Below are 19,441 nucleotides of genomic sequence, written 5' to 3'. Positions count from 1 at the left end.
CACAGAACCATACACACAAAGCCACACACACACAGACAAAGCCACACACACACACAGAGCCACACACAGAGCCACACACACACAGAACCACACACACAGACAGAGCCACACACACAGACAGAGCCACACACAGACAGAGCCACACACACAGAGCCACACACACAGACAGACAGAGCAACACACACAGACAGACAGAGCCACACACACAGACAGACAGAGCCCAATACACACACAGAGCCCAACACACAAACAGAGCCCAACACAAACACATACAGAGCCCAACACACACACACAGAGTCCAACACACACACAGAGCCTAATACACACATAGAGCCCAACACACACACACAGGGCCCAACACACACAGAGCAACACACACACAGCCCAACACACAAGGAACAGAGGGCAGAAAAACAATCACAATGAGGGAACAGAGGGCAGAATCACAATAGCAACGAGGAAACAGAGGGCAGAAAAACAATCACAACGAGGGAACAGAGGGCAGAATCACAATAGCAACGAGGAAACAGAGGTCAGAAAAACAATCACAACCAGGGAACAGGGCAGAATCACAATGAGGGAACAGAGGGCAGAATCACAACGAGTAAACAGAGAGCAGATTCACAACGAGGGAACAGAGGGCAGAATCACAACAAGCGAACAGAGGGCAGAAAAACAATCACAACGAGGGAACAGAGGGCAGAATCACAACGAGGGATCAGAGGGCAGTATCACGAGGGAACAGAGGGCAGAATCACAACGAGGGAACAGAGGGCAGAATCACAACGAGGTAACAGAGGGCAGAATCACAATCACAACGAGGGAACAGAGGGCAGAAAAACAATCACAACGAGGGAACAGAGGGCAGAACCACAATCACAACGAGGAAACAGAGGGCAGAAAAACAATCACAATGAGGGAACAGAGGGCAGAATCACAACTAGGGAACAGAGGGCAGAATCACAATCACAACGAGGGAACAGAGGGCAGAAAAACAATCACAACGAGGGAACATAGGGCAGAATCACAACAAGGGAACGGATGGCAGAAAAACAATCACAACAAGGGAACAGAGGACCGAATCACAATCACAACGAGGAAACAGAGGAACGAATCACAATCACAACGAGGAAACAGAGGGCAGAAAAGCAATCACAACAAGGGAACAGAGGGCAGAATCACAACAAGGGAACAGAGGGCAGAATCACAACTAGGGAACAGAGGGCAGAATCACAACGAGGGAACAGAGGGCAAAAAAACAATCACAACGAGAGAACAGAGGGCAGAATCACAACGAGGGAACAGAGGGCAGAAAAACAATCACAAGGAGGGAACAGAGGGCAGAATCACAACGAGGGAACAGAGGCCAGAATAAGCGCTATGACACGGCCAGCATTTCCCACACTGTTGTTCAGGTTGGTAATAAATAAAATCAATAGTCTTTGAGTAAGCCTTTGACTCGAGGGAGGTTGTCTCTGAGGGCAGTCTGGGGAGGGCTGGCCTTCACTTAAAGAAACGAGGCACTGAGAGCCATTTGAGGGCAGACTGACCCTGGCTCTGACTGTGGACTTGAGGTGATCTGGTCCTGGGTCCGAGGGCTGGTCATGAGTATGTCTTTAACGCCTTGCGGGTGGTAGTAAGGGCTGTCTCCCAGATGGGGCTGGGAGGAGTCACTAAGGGCCGCCTTAGAGGGGGCTGGCGCCTAGACGTCTAGCCTTGGCCGTCTTGGGGAACACTGGTTTGGGATTAGGGGTCTGGCTGGTAGTCACATTACTCAGAGGTGTACCTTGGCGGGGACTTGCACTGAGACTGGCCCAGCTCTGGGGTCAGGCTATGTGGGGGGCGGTGTCACTGGGGGTTGGCCCTGCGTCCGAGGGCTGGCTCCAAGGGGCGGCGCTCTCGGTGTACACATTGCTTGGTTTCCCATGTGATTTAGAAGCTCCGCCCAAACTGCTTTGTGTCGCATTCACTGACAAACTCAGCGCCTGGAAGCAGAGCCGCCAGAAAGACATGCCCGTGAGTGACGAGGGGGATATTTGGGAGGAAATGGAGGGGAGAGCAAATGAGGCATCGACTTGAGGAATAAGGGGTCGGGAGTGTGGCTGTGCCTTCGCAGGGCTGTTATGGCACCGAACATTGCATGTGTTTTCCTTCACACTGGCCTCTCAGGTGACCCACACTCTTCAGTGTTCGCCCCCCTCCGAGCTGGCGCCTGCCCTTTTCACAGAAGACCCCCTTCTCCACTCGCACTGGTATATACATATTACTGTTTTTTTGTATACCATAAAATGGACATGTGCCAACTTTTTATAAACTTTGTCACTCTCAAAACGCCCCTCATTCTAAAACAAGTCGATGCCACAGTACACTTGATTGTGGGTTTTTTTGCGGATCCAAAACATTCCTCTTGGCTGAATATTTTCAAATATCTGCACACACAGTCCTTAAACACGCCCCTCGGTGCTGCCTCAACGTTCTCACGCGGAGTCCTGAGAAATGGCCCCCACACTACCTCACACCGATACCCCGATATGACGTCTTCAAATGGCCCCCTTCCCTGCCCATCAGGTAGCTTTCCCCTGTCCCTAATCATGCGCCCCCGCATCCAGCCACAACTAGGCCCATATTCTGTCCCATTCTCCGTAGTGCCTCTTAAAACTTTAACACTGGGCTTCCACCCATTCCCTGGCGCGAGGCACACCACCTAGGCCCTCGCACTGGGTCCCATGTATGGAAATTTGGGCCCTCTTCTGTTTTTTCCAAGTTCGCGGACGCTTGTTAAACACTGTTTTACAATGCACATAGAAAGCAGCGCCCGGGCATGTCTGGACATCTTCCTGCCAATAAGAACTTATGCGTGGAGAGCCAACTCTTAAGTCCCATTAATGTAGTGTATAGGTTTACGGTGGGAACTGAGACGCCCCCTTTATGTGGCGAATTGAGGCCTATTTTGCGAGAGGAATACTTAATTATTTTGTCCCTTTCACAAATGGTAACGCCGTCTAGCCAAAGATTTCACTTCAGTAGAACTAGTTTGACAACCAAATGCTGCAATAAGCAACTGAAAGAAGGGCCTTCCACTGCGCAGCAATGTGTTGCAACGTTTTTAATAACTTTTGATCCGTTTGCGCTAGAAACATTTTTTTTGTGTGTGAGTGAATCTGCAGATTATGCTGCAGATATGTGGCAAAAGCGTAATCCATATTCATGCGGAAAGCGCTGCTGCCGTAGAATCGAGCTGGCTCTAAGTGCTTTCTAGTAACATGAAATCTGCCCTGACCGTCTAGCGCTTCACTTTACACTGTGTGATCCTCATGGCTTGCAGTCCGACATGTCTAAACTGTCCCGGAAGTTGGCTTAGTCTTCCTCTGTCTCCCTCCCTACCAGGATTAGTACCTGTCATACCCTGCCCGTTACACACCATGCGGCGGATTCAGACACCCTTCCACCCCTCCGTAGGGTCACGCTCTCCGTTCCTGAGGAGAGTCTGGTGTTGTTATGCTCATGCACAGGGTGGAGTCACGTGTCCTTGGCCCACTCCCAGCCTCTCCCCGAGGAACGGAGCACGCAGCCCTCTAATAACCGGCTGCTGGGAGTCTTCGGGAGCAAAAACTACAGCTGGGCATTCCCACAGACTGGGGGGTAACCGCCCAGGAAGTTAACGTCTGTTATTTATTAAACTAAAAAGCCTCCATCTAAAATAGTTTTTTTAAACATCACGTTATCACCATGCACGCCACCATCTTTCTCCGAGGCCATGCAGAAATGCCTCGGGGAAAGGCACCGTCATTTTCGGGATTGAGGGGCGTGTTTTTCGTTCTCTCCTCTTCCCATTGGCTGGAATGTAAAATTCCAGCCAATGGGAAGAGGAGAGAAAGAACTTAAAAAAACACGCCCCACAATCCCAAAAACACAGGGCTTAAACGGAAAGACGCCCCTCTCCTCCAATGGCTGGCCTCCGTTTAGGAAGCCAGCCAATGGAGAAGACGGGCGGGTTCAAGCCCCACACTGAAAAAAATAAGATCTCGCCGGCGAGACTGCGCAAGCGCAGCCTACACAGGCCGAGACCTAAAAAGGGTAGGGCTCAGCAAAGAGCCCTGGGGAATGCTGCAAGGGAGTGTAAAGGATGGTGAGTTAAAATACGTCAGAGCCACAAATTGTTCTCTATCGATAAGAAAAGATTTCAGCAGTGCCAGTGCACGCGCCTTAATCCCAATAGAGGCAAGGCAGTCTAGTAGCGTGTATTGATTGACCATATCAAACATATCATATGTATTTGTAAGGCACACATTCACTCAGAAAGGGTATCTTGGCGCTGAAGATCAGACGTTTATTGCTACCCAACTCAATGGTACTTATTTTGTCGACCTCAGAAGGATAAAAGGCTCAGTGGACCCGATAGTATGCATTAGTACACTGAGCCATCAGACCGGGCAAACACTGTGGAGAGGTCTAAAAGCACTAATGCAGCATCTTTTCCAGTGTTGACATTCCGCCTAATCTGCTTTGTTCCGGTTATCAGGGCAAGTTCGGAACTCTGGTGGCTGCTAAAGCCAAATTGAGCGGGGTCAAGTGGTCCATGAGTCTCAATGAGAGCTGTAATTTCTGTTTTCATAGCCTCCTTAATCATATTTATTGGGATCTGTATTGTCCAGATTTAGCTTTCTCAGAAGTGGAAGGACTTGATGCTAATTTTCATGTGGTAGGGAAGCTGCCAATACCGAACATGTGGTTAACAAGCATTGGCATAGCCAATAGGTCTTGCATTTGGGACCTTATAAGTGTTTAGCTATGCAACAGTTGATGTTGTTGCACCAAGGATATTGTGCTGCATAACTAAATACTTATAAGGTCCCAAGAGCGAGACCTATTGGCTATGCCAATGCTTGTTTTTCTTCTTTTGAGTTACCTTTCCGAGTTGGATCATAACCAAAAGGGAGCGGGTGGGAAAAGAAGCAAAGGGGTGGGGAACTCAAAGCAACACTGCAAATAAGCCAAAGTTACATGGAGGGCGTGGGCAGGTGGAAGCAACACAGAGGGTGCAGGGAGGCAACAGGGAGAAGCACATGGGGAAACGCAGCAGCGACAGGGGTGGGAAGAAGCACTTGAGCGATAGAAAGCAGCAAGAGGAGAGAGAAGTACACGAGGGCAACAGTTTGAAAAACACATGCGCTCTCATGGAATGCTTGACAGAAAAAAGTAGTGCTTGAAAAGCAAGCAAGGGAAGCAGAAATGTCAGTCAATCAAAGCGATGGTAAAGAGGCAATGCTCCATGAGAGGGAGAAACACAAGACTGTCAAGATGAAACAAAAATAAGAGGTAGGCAAATGAGAATGACAGGAAAGCCGACCAATCATAAGCAATGGGCTTGTTCAAAGCCCCTCTGCGTACTTTGTAAGCCACATTATGCCTCGCAACAAACAGCGCATGCGCTTTCAAGTAGGGGTGACCTAAAAAAGGCCTTAAGACAATTTATCTGAAACTTCCGCGTGCTGTTGAACAAGCAACACAAACATGACTGTTGTATTTATCAATCTAAAACAACAGGAGAGCATAAGTCTGGCTGAAGAAAATGTGCTTGCTCTCATCAAAGAAGGTATTTAAAATACAATTCTGTGCCAGTTAAACATGGAGTTCAATAAAAAACAGCTTTTTAAATTAAGCATTCACATATTAAGCATCACAAGGCAATCTTGGTATAATTTAAAAATATATCTTACTTGAGAATTCACTAGTACTGCCTCACAATTTCAATGCAGGCTCCACTTTGCCGGGGAGAGCAAGTGCTCAACACTCAACACTTATGTAATGAGAATAAGCTCACTGCATGGATTGAACCCATTGTAATGTCGTTAAATGACTTTGTTTATAACATCTACAAATAACAAACATTGGCATAATCGCGGCACCCGCGCTTCACTTTTAACATTAAAAGTGAAGAGCGGGTGCCGCGATTATAGCAAATGTAAAGAAATAGATCTTTTGCTATAATCGTGGCTTCCGCGTTTTATTTTTAATGTTAAAAGTAAAGCAGGGGTGCCGCGATTATAGCAAAAGATCTATTTCTTTACTTTTGCTATAATCGCAGCACCGCGCTTTACATTTTTTTTTTTTTTTAAACCTTTATTGTGCAGATGGAAGTATACATATACGGGCCTACAACCAGTCACGCCGGCCACAACACATTATGAAAGCACATGAGACAACAACAAGATTTCCCGGCAGTCACCCAGCGTTGTACAAGCAAGCGATCTAATATTAAAAGAGGGGGGGCTGAATATGACCGCTGGAAACAGGATTAAGGAAGGTTAATTTTATAATATAATAGGAAGTATAGCAGGATCAGTTGCAACTGTTAGCCATCTAAGTTCCCTTGGCGGGCCACATATCTAACATCAAAACAGAAAGGCATCGATAAAAAACAGGTAACAGCCGCGGTTAACAGGAATCAACTTATAGACACCCCGGTTCAGAACAGTCCCACCGTGGCCCATCACGCACCCGTCGACCACCCATATATGTGCTACTACATAACAGAGGAACCAGAGCAGCAGCTTAGTTGTAGTCATCCTCTATACTAACCCAAGTAAATAGAAAAAAAGAAGGGGGAAGGAGGAAGGAAAAATAGTAGAAGAGGGAGAGTAAGAACGCTGCGCTACTGCACGCGCCCCACAGTGATAAAAGCGCGCAAGACTGTGAGAGATCCGCTATCGGGGTTAGGGCATGCAAGTCATGATATATGTGCAATCAATACCGTAGAAGCAAGCAAGTCATCCCCCATCCCATAAGCTATCATACCATAGGAACCTCGTACAGCCACAGCATCCCGATAAAGGGATACAAAAGAGCCATAGAACTAAAAGAAAAACGAACAGTAGAGAAACTCCATCCCATCCGCCCCATCCTGCACCCCTGCAGAAGGCTACGGCCTACCCCCCCAGCAGCGTGCCTGTCGCCCTAAATAGAAACCCGAAATATAGGAAAGTAGAAAGTGTGAAAGAAACAAAACGGAAAAGAGGGGGAAAAAGAACAAGTGGGAGAGGAGATCTGCAATCAAGTCATTCGGCCCTCACCCCCCGCCTTCACACACACGAAACCACATCCAGGCGAGATCGACACAACCTCAAGTATCAGAAACATTCAAAGGAATCGGCCATATTGGCACGGTTGCGGGCAGTCCTCATCTCCATCCGTTAACCAGTAGTCCGCCGGGTCCAGGCCGGCTCACCCCTGTCCTCTCCTGACCATAGCCATCGTGCGCAATAGTTTAGTGGGTAGCAAATAGTTCGAGGTGAGATGGGCACAGGATCGGAACAAATCAGGCCAGGGGAGTAAACCAGAGGACTCCAGTATCAAACGGCAGAGCAAGCAATGGCTGCGGCAGTCTAGACTTTCCAATAGCAACATCAGGAGCAGCAAGCAGTATGGGTGTAGTCTCGCCGTCCAATAAAGCGAGGTCTCCCCCGCAAGGTAACAGCGGGGCCACACCAAAGCAGTTCGAATCGAGCATCTACCTCGCTCCCCAGTCATTCGGGCATGAACGGGCCCCGACGTGGGGCCCACGCCCGCACCCGCCACAATCAAAGCTACCTGGAGATTCGGGGCCGCAGGCGTACGGTCCAGCAGATGCACAGCGGCAGCACTCCTCGCAGCAGCCGAGGGGAGCGAAGGTGCACACATTCGAAGTCGAGCCGCGTCCATGAGGGACGGTCCAGCAAACATGGCGGCAGACCCGTTATCTTTCACACTGGAGCCGAAGACCATGGCCTCACGTAAAGAATGCAGGGCGCCAAGGACATCACCAATCGTAGGCTCACGATCATAGGACGCGGCCCTCGTGCACTCCAGCGACCCAGGTTCGCCGCTCCGAGTAGATCCGTGACTCAAGGCGCCGGTCGCCATCTTGTAAATTCAGCCGTGCCTCTCCGTGCCTCAACTTCTTCAAGCAAGGCCCACCGCTGGGGTCCCCTCGAGCCACGGAAATGGCAACCTTGGTGCAGAAAGGAGGGCCACCAAAAATGGGGACCGCCAGCGGCACCGTCCCACAGACACCGCCCGCCGAATCCGGGCGAAGGGCTTCAAGATGGCCGGACAGGGCAACAAAGAGGGGGCATGCCACCTACATGGTCTACCCCCATCCGCGGCAGACCGCACCCTACCGCCGGGCCCCCAGGCCTCCAGATCGGGCCCGGTCAGTCGCCACCGGCACAACCGCACAACGGCCTCTTCAGCTGACCCCTCTCCTCCACCAGGGGCCGCCGCCGACACCCTCACTCCGGCCGACCGTCACAGGCAAGTCCCCGGTCTGCACGCAGCGGAGACCCCGGACCAAACAAGGGCATAACTCCAGATCCGCAGCACACAGGAGCCTCCGGGACAAACGGTGAGTGCGAGCATTGTTTCATCTTTCCATTTCTTGCCGAGTGTGTCGCTTCGGAGCAGGATGAAGATCAGGATATGTGTTTAGGCAGGAAGGTGGGCGGAGCCGAGCTACAGTGCGGCCATCACGGTCGCGAGCTTGGCTCCTACCCCGCACTTTACTTTTAATGTTAAAAGTAAAGCGCGTGTGCCGCGATTATAGCAAAAGTAAAAAAATAGATCTTTTGCTAAAATCACGGCACCCGCAGTTTACTTTTAACATTAAAAATGAAGCGCGGGTGCCGCGATTATAATGTAATGACCCGTGAAAGACAGATGGCGGCTGCGCGCGTGCACGCTCACGTGAACTCAAGTGCTAAGCCAGCCAAAGAGTGCGGTTGCAGCACTTTTAAAACCCACCTACAAAATGTCTGTCAGCGCATGCGCTGACTCAGCTAGACCTAAAAATGACTGAGAACTGCTCTGCAATGGTGTTCGGTACTAAATGAAATATCTTGGGAGAACAAGGATCAAGCGAGGAGCCCAACTTTATTTGGCCAAGCAGGTTCATAACTCGAGCTGCTTTGAGAGGTGAAAATGACAATACAGTGGGGGTTTCAACTGAGACCCCTTTGAGGTCCGAGATATACTCCATAGATGGATTTATGGCACTCAAACTGAGGGACTAAAGCTGCCCAGATGAGTGGTTACTTGAGAAGTGGCTATAACATTTCTTTATCCTATCCTTCACAAAAGTTGCAAGTGAGTCACAAAAATCTTGGCTGACATTGGTATTTATATTTGGTAAGTCTTTTCACCGTGGCAAACAGTTCTTAAGATGATTTTTTTGATGCTTTAATAATGTTCGTATAGAAGCATGTTTTTCTGTCTGTATTAACGCCTTGTAAATTGCTTGAGACTGTTTGAGATTCCTTTACAATGGAGCCATAGTTGAGTCTCCATTTTCTTTACAACCGGCGGCAGTTCGGCTTCTGGAGTCTAAGACTCTCTGCAAACCATAGTTCTGAGGGCTTAATTCTCTGGTTTTTGTATTTAGTGGTTTGTGGCTGGTGCTGTAAGGTTCAAGGATGCATAGATCCAATAGTCAAAAGAAATTGAAGCCTCAATAAGGTCTTTGTAAGGAGGAGGGTGTTTATAAGATGAGGACGACCTCAAGGATTCTCATGTAATAGAATGTAGGGGCGAATGAGTTTGTGTCCTTTCGGATGAGAAGGGCTGGATAAAACGGTATGGGGTATGAGGATAAACGTGACAGTGGAATGGTCGACCAGACCAAAGGAAGTGAAGGTACGTTTTGAAGGAAGTCTGTGTTCGAAACATTCCGCCCAGCAGGTGACCTGCAAAATGAGTGGCCCCCTTGATGTGCCGGAAAAGACCCAAGCTGACCATGACGTCACTCAGATGGGCAGCTTCCTTGTCATAGACATCTTCTTAATGAAGACCCAGGATGGTAAAATCAGAAGACTGAACTGTGTTATCTGAGAACTGACCCATTGCAAGCATAGAAGCTGCGCCAGGCCAGGGGTCGACAGATAAGCAAACCATTGAATGAGTGATGGTTGGTGATTTTAATTTTAAAAGATAGTGCTGCGAGTTCCTTGGTGTTGTTGTGAATTATAAAAATGCTTTAAAGTGTGCTTCAGCAGATGACGGCTAGACCACTGCCTCTTGTATCTAGACGATCTTGTCTAAGGATAGAGAATCCTGCGGGAACTGCAGTAGACAGTTCTGGGCCAGAAGCTGCATTTGCCCAAGACTGTGATAAAGGCAATGCCTATAGATTGTGTAAAAAGGAAATCCGCAAACTCAAGTGTGTGTTTCATAAGGGAATGCACATGGATCAAGGTGCATGCAGCGGAAGAGCTTCGTAGGGTGTGGTGGCTTCAAATGGATAACAGCTTTGGGGGTGGCCGCTCTAGCTTTTAGACTTAAATGGGTGAGCCGACAGTATAGACATGAAAGCTTCTCAGTGCAATTGCCAGGACAAAGATTGGGGACAAGACAGCGCTTTCCTGATAAGTTCATATTGAGGAGCTACGGAATCAGAGCTCTGGACTCAGAGGGGAAACTAGTATAGTGGCTTCCGCTGAGCGCCATCCCAGCATGGATGGGTGCAGAAAGCCTTGACTTTGGCAAACCCATCACCTAGTATGTGACCAATACCACAGTTCTGTACCTTTTAACCAAACCTAGTGACATCCAAACCGAGTTAGACCGGATGCGCAGTAGGAGCACTATAGGGGAGGTCACTTATTGACCCCATGAATTTATGGAGAAGAAGTTCCTTGAGGTAGCAAGACCACCACACCGGTGAAGAAATACATCTGTGAGTTGTCTCAGCATTCATTACAGAAGAAAACAATTCTGTTGCATGAGGCTTGAAGGAAAAGAACGGCTGATTGTTTTGGCTGGGCTCAGTACAAGGACATTCCAGAAGAATTTAGGCTGTACATGGAGACTCGAGTAAACGCAGGAGGGTCAATACACTTCTTCACGATGCACATGAAAGCGAAGGCCTGCTGTTTACAAATAACTAGATGGGAGTTACTTAGGATGATAAATGCTAATTAGTGTGGCCAAAACACTATCAAAGAAGAACTGAGAGCCATCTGCCTTAAAGTGATGCAATATCGGTACATGTTGGACTTGATGACCGTGATGGAGGGTGAGGTGCGGACCAAGATTGGTGCTTCCTGTTATACTTTTACCCTCGTAAATGAAATGGACAATGGGACATTAGCTTGTGCCATCCAAGAAGTGCATCATCTGCAAGCCGACATGAAGAAGGAGGGAGGTGCCCCGAAGCAGGACTGGTTGTATAGTATATTTTTGTGGATCACCCTATGGGTGTCCAAACTATTCACATCACTAATCCCAGGTTTTGCTGTTATACATCTGTTGTGTGGTTTCCTACAAGTGGGGGTTTCCAGCTGTAAAAATGAAGTCCTTAAATTAGGTAGTATGCACACAGCTAGGAAAAAAGTAACAGACACTACAGACACACACACAGTGATGAAAATGACATTCATGACATATGAGGAGGATAGAGTAGGTGAAAATTGAACTAGAGGGGGAACGTTGGAATGGGTAAATAGAATGTCAATGACTACCATGATATTTGGTGCACAGTCAAAATATCGATTCCAAATTATTGACCAACATTAATATCGAGTTAAAAATATCGAAGGTGAAGAATGGTGAGTAATATCGATTTTTTTTATATCGATGTAAGTAATATCGAAGTTAGTAATATCGATATCAATTATATCGATGTTACTAATTTCGATGTCACTAATATCAATATTTGTTTGTTGTTATGTATTTGATTATGTATTTTATATGTATGTATTATATGTTTTTTGTTAAGTTTTTGATTTGTTTTAAATTTTATGTGTACTATTTTTTATATATACATTTTTTTATATTTAATTTAATTTAATTTTATGTTTTCGTCCTGGAGCGGGTTGTGGGTTTATAGGGGATTAGGGTGGGAAGTAATTTCATTATAGTACATTTATTATTATTTTCGTAATTGTAAATTAATTTTAATTAATTTTTGTGTTTAAGTTCTGTAGTGGGTTGTGGGTTTATAGGGGAATTGGGTGGGAAGAAATTTAATTGTAATTAAGTTATTATTTATTTTTAATTGATATTGATAATTATTTTATTTAAAATTAAATAATAATTGGTAAATAATTATTTAAATTGCTAATGAATTTTTTTAATTGGTAATTAAGGTTTGTTATTGGTAATTATATTTTTTAATTGGCAATTGATGTTTCGTAATTGAAAACTAGTTTTTTTTTTATTGGTAATTACATTTTTTAATTGGCAATTCATTTTTTTAATTGTAATTAATGTTCTTAATAGGTAATGACATTTTTTAATTGGTAAATACAATTTTTAATTGGTAATTCATTTTTTTAAATTGGTAATTGATATTTTTAATTGTTAATTACTTTATATTTATTGGAAATTCATTTCATTAATTGGTAAATAATTTTTCATTAAAATATATATATATTTTTTAATTTCTTTTTTGTTCACCATTTTTTATTTGTTGATCAATGTTTAATTATTAATATGTTTTTTGTTTTGAAAAATATTTTAGTGTTCAATATTTATTATTTGGTAATTTATATTTCTTAAATAATATTTATTATATATTTTTAATTTATTGTTAATTAATTATTCAATTGTAATTATGTTTTTAGTAATTATTAATGGGTATTTGCAAATGATGTAGAGTTATTTAAAACTTAAATTTTTAATTATTTTATTTGCAACAATTATTTATAAGTATGTTATATTTAACTTCTACGCTATCCAATGCTTTCCCTACTGTTGCATTCTCTGGAGTTGGAATAGTAATTTTTACCCCAACGCTATCCACCGTTTTCCCTACTGTTGCACTCTCTGGAGTGGGAATAGTAATTTTTACCCCTACGCTATCCAACGCTTTCCCTACTGTTGCACTCTCTGGAGTTGAAATTGTAATTTTTACCCCTACGCTATCCACCGTTTTCCCTACTGTTGCACTCTCTGGAGTAGGAATAGTAATTTTTACCCCTACGCTATCCAACGCTTTCCCTACTGTTGCACTCTCTGGAGTTGGAATAGTAATTTTTACCCCTACGCTATCCAACGTTTTCTCTACTGTTGCACTCTCTGGAGTGGGAATAGTAATATTTACCCCTACGCTATTCATCGCTTTCCCTACTGTTGCACTCTCTGGAGTTGGAATAGTAATTTTTAACCCCAAAGCTATCCAATGTTTTCCCTACTGTTGCACTCATTGGAGTGGGAATAGTAATTTTTACCCAACCGCTATCCAATACTTTCCCTACTGTTGTACTCTCTGGAGTTGGAATAGTAGTTTTTACCCCTACGCTATCCAATGTTTTCACTACTGTTGCACTGTTTGGAGTTGGAATAGTAATTTTTACCCCAACGCTATCCAATGTTTTCTCTACTGTTGCACTCTTTGGAGTTGGAATAGTAATTTTTAAACCTACGCTATCCAATGTTTTCCCTACTGTTGCACTGTTTGGAGTGTGAATAGTAATTTTTACCCCTACGCTATTCAACGCTTTCCCTACTGTTGCATTCTCTGGAGTTGGAATAGTAATTTTTATCCCTACGCTATCCAACGCTTTCCCTACTGTTGCACTCTCTGGAGTTGGAATAGCAATTTTTACCCCTACGCTATCCAATGTTTTCTCTACTGTTGCACTCTCTGGAGTTGGATTAGTAATTTTTACCTCTACGCTTATACAACGGTTTCTCCCCCAACGCTATCCACCGTTTTCCCTACTGTTGCACTCTCTGGAGTGGGAATAGTAATTTTTACCCCTACGCTATCCAACGCTTTCCCTACTGTTGCACTCTCTGGAGTTGGAATAGTAATTTTTACCCCTACGCTATCCAACGTTTTCTCTACTGTTGCACTCTCTGGAGTGGGAATAGTGATATTTACCCCTACGCTATTCAACGCTTTCCCTACTGTTGCACTCTCTGGAGTTGGAATAGTAATTTTTACCCCTACGCTTTCCAATGTTTTCCCTACTGTTGCACTCTCTGGAGTTGGATTAGTAATTTTTACCTCTACGCTTATACAACGGTTTCTCTACTATTGTGCTCTCTGGAGTGAGAATGGTAATTTTAAGTTCTATGCTATCCAACATTTTTATTAATGTATTTTTTTTACTAATGGATTTTGGATAGTATTTTTATTTAATTAGTTATTTTTTGTATAAATTTAGATATTGTAGTATATAATTAAATTTAAAAATATTAAAGGTATAATTATTTTTTTTAATTTATTAAACATAATTCTTTACTTTTAATTTATGTTTATGTTTTATGTTTGTAAATGTATTTGTAATTTATAATATTTTGTATTAATGTATAAATTATTAAAATAATTATTACAACTTATTGTTAAGTGTGTATATATTATATATTTTCTGGATGTTTAATTCATGTATTATTATTATATATGTATTATTTATTAATTTTAAACATTATTAGATATTTTTAACTATGTTTATTTTATTTATTAGTGTTATTTACTTTATTTTACATTTATATTTTTACAGAAAAAAAAACGATATTTTTAATATCGATAGTTTTTAACATCTATATTTTTTTTCTCGATATTTTTGTACTTACCATGTTGTAGATAGGATGTCGATATTCTTGCCTTCAATACTTCTGCATCAATATTCCTGTAGGTCGATATTTTTAACGTCGAAATTTTGTCAGTGATTTGTGATATGTGCAGGCCCGACAATGGCAATAATATTAAATGCAATGCCAACGCATGCCATAACCTGTGCCCGCATAACTATGTCAAAACTCATAAATGCAATGTAAATGTATGCCATGATCAATGCCCCCTCAACAGTCGATACCATCAGTAACAATGTCAATCGCTGCCATAATCCATGCACGCATAACAATGTTGTTACCAGTAGAAACAAAGTTGATGTGCGCCATGAACTAGGCACGCATAACTATGTCAATATCAATAAAGACGATGTTGATGTATGCTGTGACAACTGTATGCACGATGTTGAGGATGTCGGTAAAAATTGTATCAATGACCAACATATTATTTTCAGAAGTTCTAATGAACTCGTATCATTACCGTCAGTTTCATCCAAGGTGACCGCACCATCAATCCCATGTCAGAGATATGTGATCAGACAGGCCCTGTGACCCCAACCCATGCCTATTGAGTGACATGCTTGCATTCCCCAAACATACCACAAAGCTAGATACCACATGTAAATAGAAACACTTAGCCAATCAGGACACAACATGCCCACCACACATGGTGACCATACGCTCCCCATGCTGGACATCTAGACACATACACACTGGCCCACACTAGGGGGCCCATTAGGATAGCGTGCGGAAAACCACCCCGACCGCCATGGAGGCGGAAATCAACCGCCCGCCATGACCGCGGCAAAACCGGCATGCGAATTAGGATCACCCGCCACGAAAAACCGACCGCGGCGGTCGCTGCCTATATAAAACCGCCCGACGCGTGCGGTGACGGCAAAACTCCGACCGCGGCGGACGGAAAAGCTGCGAATAACACAAAACCGTCCACAGGTCCATCAGAGACACCGCACAGGAAATTAGGATAACTCCGAGGGTGTTGCGGGCGGAACCGCCCACACCGACCGCAGCGGACGCACCCAGGAGTGAATCGGAGAAATGGCGGTCAAGCAGCAGCAAAGCCACCGCTACGGACGAACATGATAAACATGGCGGACGATGTGAAAAGACTGCAGTCATGCCTAACACTGCACAAACGAAATAGCCCTGCACCCAAAACATACAATACACATACACAGAAACATAAATAACGCAAATAATACACAGAACCACTCCCACAACACACCTGACCACCTAAATCCCATTGGACACACCCACACAGCTGAGTATAAAGCCACCCCCTGCACTGACCACAATCCTTTGCATCACTCCAGAAGACAAGGCCATACACCACATCTGACAGGAGAGGCAAAAGACCACGGCACACCCATCCACCAACCACCACCACCATCACACCATCACAAACAACCCCCCACTACACAACACCCCACACACATCATCACCACACCCCTGCACCCACACACCCTTGCACCCACAAACACCTCAACCCCCCCCCCCCACACCATGACAGCACAAAAAATGCCAAAATTCACCGACACTGAGTTGACAGTCAAGGTCAATGAGATTGTAAGAGTAGAACCACAACTATTTGGTAGCCTGGTCCAACAGACCCCAGGCCATTAGCCACCAGGACAAAAATGTGGGAAAGGATAGTCCAAAGGGTGAATGCAGTAGGGGCCGCCCCAAGATCAAAGAAGGAGATCCAGAAGCGGTGGAATGATCTCAAGAGGGTTGTCAAGGAGAAGAGGAGCAAGAACTGGACGCTGGCAAACGTGACTGGCAGTGGCCCTCCCGTCCCACAAAAGACATTCACACCATGGGAGGATAAGGTGCTTGCCAACCTTCTACCTGAGAGTCTCACAGGAGTAGCCGGGGGAGCGGAGGCTGGTAAGTACACACAAATGTCCCACACCACAATGACAATTAGCTCCTTGCAATACCCAAACACCATTTGAATGTCCATCCCCACCCAACATGTAGCCAGCCACCCTGCTTAGGAGGCCTGTATGGGCGAGGGAGGTCTGTACAACAACTCCCACCATCCCCCCTGTATCAAAGCTGAGCATCATGGAGGCCTCCCCCAACCAGCAGCATGTGTCAGCCTTTGCACTGTTTGACAAACAGACTTACAGGTTGGTAGCCATCTTCACTGGGAGTGTGTGGAAGGGAGGGAGGTCTGTACAACAACTCACACCATACCCCCTGTATCAAAGCTGAGCATCATGGAGGCCTCCCCCACCCAGCAGCATGTGTCAGCCATTGCACTGTTTGACAAATAGACTTACAGGTTGGTAGCCATCTTCACTGGGAGTGTGTGGAAGGGAGGGAGGTCTGTACAACAACTCCCACCATCCCCCCTGTATCAAAGCTGAGCATCATGGAGGCCTCCCCCACCCAGCAGCATGTGTCAGCCATTGCACTGCTTGACAAACAGAGCTACAGGTTGGTAGCCATCTTGTATTGGAGCACTGTTTTCGGGTAGGAGGGTTGTATCACTACTCCCACCATCCCCCCTGTATCAAAGCTGAGCATCATGGAGGCCTCCCCCACCCAGCAGAATGTGTCAGCCATTGCACTGTTTGACAAACAGACTTACAGGTTGGTAGCCATCTTCACTGGGAGTGTGTGGAAGGGAGGGAGGTCTGTACAACAACTCCCACCATCCCCCCTGTATCAAAGCTGAGCATCATGGAGGCCTCCCCCACCCAGCAGCATGTGTCAGCCATTGCACTGTTTGACAAACAGAGCTACAGGTTGGTAGCCATCTTGTATTTGAGCACTGTTTTCGGGTGGGAGGGTTGTATCACTACTCCCACCATCCCCCCTGTATCAAAGCTGAGCATCATGGAGGCCTCCCCCACCCAGCAGCATGTGTCAGCCATTGCACTGTTTGACAAACAGACTTACAGGTTGGTAGCCATCTTCACTGGGAGTGTGTGGAAGGGAGGGAGGTCTGTACAACAACTCCCACCATCCCCCTGTATCAAATCTGAGCATCATGGAGGCCTCCCCCACCCAGCAGCATGTGTCAGCCATTGCACTGTTTGACAAACAGACTTACAGGTTGGTAGCCATCTTTACTGGGAGTGTGTGGAAGGGAGGGAGGTCTGTACAACAACTCCCACCATCCCCCCTGTATCAAAGCTGAGCATCATGGAGGCCTCCCCCACCCAGCAGCATGTGTCAGCCATTGCACTGTTTGACAAACAGACCTACAGGTTGGTAGCCATCTTGTATTGGAGCACTGTTTTTGGGTGGGAGGGTTGTATCACTACTCCCACCATCCCCCCTGTATCAAAGCTGAGCATCATGGAGGCCTCCCCCACCCAGCAGCATGTGTCAGCCATTGCACTGTTTGACAAACAGAGCTACAAATTGGTATCAATCTAGTATTGGAGCACTGTTTTTGGGTGGGAGGGTTGGATCACTACTCCCACCATCCCCCCTGTATCAAAGCTGAGCATCATGGAGGCCTCCCCCACCCAGCAGCATGTGTCAGCCATTGCACTGTTTGACAAACAGACCTACAGGTTGGTAGTCATCTTCACTGGGAGTGTGTGGAAGGGAGGGAGGCCTGTACAACAACTCCCACCATCCCCCCTGTGCCACACCCCAGCATCATGGAGGTCTCCCCCACCCAGCAGCATGTGTCAGCCATTGCCTCCTGCACAGTTACTTAACAGGTACGTATCTACAGTAAATCCACATGAAGTGTGTGTGTGACCTGCATACAGAAAAACGACAACAATCAAAACCAAAGCATTGAGAATCAATATGTATGACTCCATGATGTCCCCCAACACTATTAAATGTCAGACGGTGTAGCCATTATGACTACAACTGATGAATGCACATGTAAGTAGTGTACAGACAGATGATGATACGCAGATTACACTAACACTGACCACTCCCCATCTACTCCACAGGTGATGAAGAACTCACTGCTGAGGACAACACCAATGACCAGCAGAGCCAGTCTCCACCCCCGGCCCATGGACTCTCAGGAGAGGAATCTCAGGACAGCTTGGACGATGAGTTCCTGCCCGGCCCATCAGGTGTGCCACAGACCCAGAGGTCCCATGACACCATCCTCCCCACCCCCACCTCTACTGCCACTACAACGCAGCAGACCCCTGCAGCCACGGCCTCTACCACCGCAACCACCACAGCCACCACCGCCACTTCCACCACCACCACCAGGACCACCAGTACCACCTGCAGCAACGTCCCTGTCCCCAGGGATGAAGAACCCACACCAACAGCTGTGGAGGGCAGGGAGAGAGTGCGTGGTCCGCCAGTGGCGAGGGAAGAGGTCCGTGGTGGCAGAACAAGTGGGAGGGCCAGGGTCACCACCAGACCTCGGGAGGAGTGGACACCATCCCTGGACCACTTCACAAGAGTTGTGGAGGCCTACCAAGAGGTCCAGGGACAAAGTGGCCGGTCAGATGAATTCATGAAGGAGCTCATCCAGCTGATGAGGTCCATCGATAACCGTCTGGGACAGATGGTGGACCTCATGGGCCAGCAAGTGGCGTTGCAGAGGGACAGGCCTGTGTCCCAACCACCACCTCCGTCCCCTCCTGTTGTGCTGCCGGATGACAGTGCTCCATCCTCCCCTGCGCCAACAGAGAGGGACTAGTCCCCTGACGTCGCTGGCCAATCAGCTGCCCCCCCAAAAGAACCAGGGGGCATCCTAAGAAGAGCCTGGGAGTCTCTGGAGGCAATGCACCTACCACATGCCAGTCACGCAGCCAGCCGTGAAGACAACCCTCTTCCCAACTGCATTCACACTTTGGACTATCCTTCCCCACATTGCCCTGGCAATGGCACCTCACCGTTGGACTGGGTGACCACATCCATGTGGTCTACAACT

The sequence above is a fragment of the Lissotriton vulgaris genome, chromosome 10 (assembly GCF_964263255.1).
Source record: "Lissotriton vulgaris chromosome 10, aLisVul1.2, whole genome shotgun sequence".
Taxonomy (NCBI): Eukaryota; Metazoa; Chordata; class Amphibia; order Caudata; family Salamandridae; genus Lissotriton; species Lissotriton vulgaris.
Note: the sequence above shows the minus strand (reverse complement) of the source record.